Genomic DNA, 6,000 nt, shown 5'->3' with positions numbered 1-6,000 from the left:
CTTTCGCCACCATGCTTGTCCTAGATGGAATCTACAACCGATAATTTTAATATCTGTGAACATTTTTTTCGCTGCTTTAAAGGTTAGGGTTAGGTTCAAAGCCCAAGTGGAAATTAGTAATACCTAGTTAACACTCTGTTTTGTGTAATAGTAGTTAAACTGTTTAACTTAAACATATGAACAGTTGATTGTCAGGTACGTGAATAAATTTTTGACCTTCACACATTAAACTGTTTTCGTTTTGATTTTCCTTAAGTTGAGTGAATGCTTCATAAAATGATTTTGGATATTGTGGGTTATATATTTTTCTTTTGGTGTACGTAGTTTTCTTAGTTTTCTAATGTCTTTATGGCACAGAGTCGAATTATTGTCTGTTGAAAGTTATGTGCGTATTGTCTTATTCGGATATGTTGAAATGTACTCTACGGATTTCGTTGGCAGTTTTCACTTTTAACTTGATGTTCTATAGTGTAGTCAGGCATATCAGAATGATTATGCTTACCAAATCTTTGAATCAATGTTTTTTTTTGAGTCTGTTAGAATAGTTGCAGTACATTTATTGTTTGAATACTTCCATTTCATATGTGTATCTTTACTATTTCGAACACAACGATATTTATTACAATCTAATAACACTAGATCTTTACCTCGTTCACTGCGTATAATTTTTATTTCGTTATTTTCCATTAGTTGACGAATAATTATATGCTACATAATATGTATAAAAACTGACGAATACTTCGTTGACGTTAATGGGACGACCGCAACTCTCTCGTATCTGGTATTTAAGTTACTATACATCCAGTAAATTCAGTAAAGTTCCGATCCTAAATATCAACAGATTATCATGCTCAAATTGTCATTTGATTAAATTTGGCAACATTTTAAAAATAAATCGAGCGTTCTCAACTAAGTTGCTGAAAACGGCATTCTATATCGTATTTTACCGAATTGTCTAATCAACTTATGAAATAAACTAATTTAATTGACAGTTGAAATAATTAGATTTCTTCAGTTTATTTAAAAATAATCCATCAAGTTATAAATGTTTGTAATTATTTCGTTTGTATGGTTTTCTAAGTAATTATTAAAATAGAAATAAAAATAATCCAATACTTAAGTATTGTAAAAATGTCTGTTATTTTTCTTAATACTATTTTCGTGTGTATTTATAGGTATATTTTAGTTGATTAGATAGGCATTATATTATTTGACCTTTAATTACCATTTGATATAAAAACATTAATATATTCTGTTGCATTATTAATTGAGATGTGAAAAAAAATAGATTAAGTATTTTTAAACTGAGCTAAGTTAATGTTTTTTCCCCATATTAACTTTTAATTTATCGAGTTAAATTTATGATTTGTTAACTGTTAACATCTAACTTATTTATTTTTTGTTCTTTTATCTTAAGAAGACGCTCCACCCACATGTGTTGTCATGTGTTCGTCTTCCTCGGGAGAACCGAGAGCTACAGTTATAACTAAGTAACGACATTTTCACTGCATAAAAAGAAGACTTGGGCACACTAAAATGTCGTTTTCATGATATCGGAACTACAAAAAAGTTATTCAAGTTTGAAAAACACAAAAATAAAGGATTTTGAAATGATAAGTGATATAAAACAACTAAAATCTATACTTGTATATTCAGAGTCTGAGTTGGGTTGCCTATCCAAACGCTAGTAGGCGCTAAATAGCACTCCGTGCATATAATTTGTCTTGGTTCCACCTACTGTTGTTTTTTCGATCAGCCCTCCGTGTCAGGCACATACCAATTGTTTAATGTTATTTATCGTTACAATATATTATGGTGTTATAGGTGTAATTTTTGCCTACTATCGTTTCGATTAGGTACTATATAAATATAATAATATTTAATACATCATTATACGCTTATTGTACTTAATAGAATACCAATACTGTGTTCTTTTTATCTAAAAACAAATAAACCTGTATTACGAATGTAAACATCGGTAAGTATTCATTTTTTATTGGTTCGCAGTGAAAATATGAAAATTGAAGAATTTTTTCAGACAGCTGATGATATTCGTTATACAGAATATTATAATATATTACATAATATCTAATGTTTGGCTCATTAACTTAAATTAAAATGTTCACAACTCACGGCTGACCACGAAACTTGCAGTATACCTTCCCATATATTTTCTTCTTTTTGTTCCCTAATCACTTAACAGGTTTTTAAATGATGCAATACAAGTAGTACTTACTCATATGACTGACTTTTTCCGGGGAAGAAATTCACTAACTCTGGGTCTTTGCATAATCGCAGGACACACGTAGTTTTGCATCCATCTAACCATCTAGAAATTGTAGGTATATAATGTTAATCCCTAAATAAAAAATCGGAGAAACTCTATATTATATAGCATTCCTTCGATAAACCTCTATCAGAAAGTTATAATATTTGTGGCCACAGCTGTAAAAATAAAAAAAAGTGTTCACAGTATTATATTGTGTGTTATTGTATGATACCTATAGGTAGACATAGACCATTAGCAATAAGACATTTGTGTGTATAGAAGCTAAAGTCGAGAGCGTCTTACATATAGGTTATGTTAACCCTATATATATGTAAACTGCGGGCGGTCGGGTATTTCGGGTGTGATTTAAAAATAACACAAAACATAAAATATTACTCTTAAAAGCCAACAACAATGTGTGCGAAGTATATTATTATAGGTCCATTGTTAATAGGATCCATTATATATAAATAAAAACGTGTCGTTTCCTGGAGTTCTGTACATCCGGGTCGAATAGTAAGCGGATATATATATATATATATATAGAATTGCCACTTGTCTTGTCACCCATCGGAATTTGGACTTGTATTAATATCAGTATTCTTTAACACAATCTAAACAATAACAATGTTGTATTATCGTTATATTTCCTTTATTTGAATTCTAAATTAGACTGCAAATTTTATTTTTTAGAAAAATATTGAAAGTAAAAACGTTTATTTAAGAGGACGTTACACAGACATTCGTTTTCATCGTAGTCTTACAAGTGCTTAAAATACCATATTTAGGCTCAGCAGATTACGTTTAGCTCCTTTCATAAAAACTAGAGCGAAGTGAATCGCCCTGATGCCTATGAAAATTCACGATAAGCTTGTAAATGGCTAATAAGCTGCATTTGTATGTGGGTTTTTTTATTATAGTTCAACTTTCACCAAGATTTGAGTATCTAATTTAGCTAAAATTAAAAACGTTCATAACTCACTTAAAAAATAAATGATCGTCAAAACTCCACATACAAACACAGATAATGTTTTTACCATTAAGTCTCATTATAGGTTGATTCGATCTAATTTTTAAGCTAACGAAGCTGAAATTAATCTGCTGATCGTTAATTTGCCATATTACGCACTTGTAAGATGGAGACAACAAATATCCGTGTATAGCGTCCTCCTAAGTCGAGCACTTCATATTTTACAATTTATTTTTAAAATATAAATATTGATTATTGAGTAAACTAACTTGAAACGAACCAAATAGTATTTATTCCGAAATATTCTTTTTGGGAATTTTCAGACATGCTTAAGTATATTGGTTATATTACACCTATGTACAGGTACACAAGTTGGTAGACATCGGTCGGCGTCAGTGACAATATAATACAATAAGATTAACGATACATTGTTGAGTATAACAATAGAGAGGGCTGTTATAATATTACCAATATATCTATTTATATTTTTTTTTTTGTTTGTTGTGGTATCGAGGACCAGAGGGGTGACCGCGTTAGCATTACTTCCCCTCAAACCTATTTATATTATAATACAGCGGCACACTGGCACCACATCGGTCCACAATACCTACTATGTTACATAGGTGATCAAAATGCTTGGCCTTTCGGGGGCCACGTGTGGTAAACCTAACATATTATAGGTACACAACCAAATTGCTGTATAGTCATAATATTTCGGTTATAAGTGAGAGATGCGAGGTAGGTTTATTGTTCAACGTGTGCGTCGCGAGTATTTTACTGCAGGTAGAAATCCTGACACAGAAGATTAAAAAAAATAACGATGATCAGCTACCCTACATCGCCCCCCGCCCGGTCATGCTCTTCACGCGACTCGCGGAGTACATTGTATATTATGACACGACGGCGGGAGTGGCGGGACACAAGTGCGGCGTTCTCTCGAGTGTTGAGCCACAATATAAGGTCACGGGCCAACGCACAACGACAGCGTGCGAGCAAAAAATAACGAGCGATCGGCGTAAACACGGCACTTACACTTAGGAGGACGCTACCTATGTATATTTTGTTGTCTCACACACGTATGTCATAAAACTTTTTCGTTCACTAGTTTCAATAGTGTGATGTTATTTTTGTTATTAGAGTAAATTGACCTATTATAAAAGTATTAGGTAAAAACTTATCTATGCTTAGATTAGCCTCTACGGATTTTTGGACTTTTCAAGCGAGATATGACCTAACCTAACCTGGGTAGCATCCTCTCAAAGACGGCCGCGTCTGTCGCACGATCGGCTCATGGAGAAGTCGCTTTTTTCAATTAGAATTTACAAGGCTTGTATAAAAGACAATTTCATGGCGGCCAGATGTACCATAACTCCTCCACAATCTTCTCTGTCAACTAAAAATTCGTCTGTGAATCATAAACTCATTAGCATATTGTCCTTAAATCATCTGAATTATTATTATTGTTATTGTTATTGGTAAATTTTATATTATTTACTGTCTTTCATTCTCGGTTGTGAATTATTATCATTTATCCATTTATCATATTTTAATTTTTTGTCCGGGTGGTAATTGTTCCATTTTTGGGGAAGAGGGGGGGGGTGGAACTCCCTAGATTCCTATGCGGCACGAACATCATTTTTTCGTTGTAGGTAGATACTATTATTTGTCAGCAAATGGAGCCACATACTACATACATGTCAGTAACAGAAAAATAATTACGTACAAACTGCAAATCCAGAAGTCAAGTGAGTTTTCTTTCTTTTTGTTTTCAACTACAGTAGAAGCCGCTTATTAGAAACACTTTGGGACCAAAGTGAAATGTGTCAACTAACCGATTGTTTCTAATAAGCGATTGGTTTGATTTGTACCCTGAAAAAAAAATGAAAAATGAATGTATAATTTAAAAAAAGTACATATTTTGTAAAAATGTATACATTTTTGGAAGCATGTCGTATGAGTTTAATAACTCGTACTTCTGTTTAGAACTTATATCTTGGCGTTTAGACATTTTTAGATTTAGATTTTTAGAATAACAAAACACTTAAATCACCTTTACGTACGCACGCCGAAGCTGAACTAACGATACGTATTGGAAAAAGCATTCTTATACATCGTATAGAATGGCTGTGGGTGAGTTGCGGCCCGACTCGTCGTTTCCGGTGTTGGAGACCGGTGAATTCCGGCCCGATAATATATTAGGTATAGGTTAGTTGTGGCCCGAGTAATTATCATTATCTTTGTACCTTACCTATATAATATATATATACCTTTTACCAAGGCTGGTCAGGGTAACGATTTTTTTTAACTCGATAAGTTAAATTATTTTAAAATAATAAAGTTAAGTTAAGTTAAAAGTTACTCATATTTTTTCGCGTTTAACTCGTTAAGATAAACGTTAATTTAAAAAAAATAAGTTTTAAGTTTTGCCAAAACAATAGTCAAATTTTTATTTATATAACAACATTTTTTTATTAATATATGAATATTTTTATTTTTTAAAAAATTATTTTCATTATATTCTACTACCTATATTCTTAAAACAGTTATAACATAAAAAATTTTTATTAACATATGAATACTTTTATTTTTTGACATTATTATGATTATTGTATTATACCAATACTTTTATTTTTTTTAAGACAAATATTAATGTAAGTACGACAATTTATACTAGAAAATACGTAATATTGTGATGTTTATATACTATATATGGACATATAGTATATAATATATATATGTAATATATATATTAATGTATGCT

This window comes from Myzus persicae, unplaced genomic scaffold (genome assembly GCF_001856785.1).
Source record: "Myzus persicae strain clone G006 unplaced genomic scaffold, MPER_G0061.0, whole genome shotgun sequence".
In the NCBI taxonomy this organism is placed as follows: domain Eukaryota; kingdom Metazoa; phylum Arthropoda; class Insecta; order Hemiptera; family Aphididae; genus Myzus; species Myzus persicae.
Note: the sequence above shows the minus strand (reverse complement) of the source record.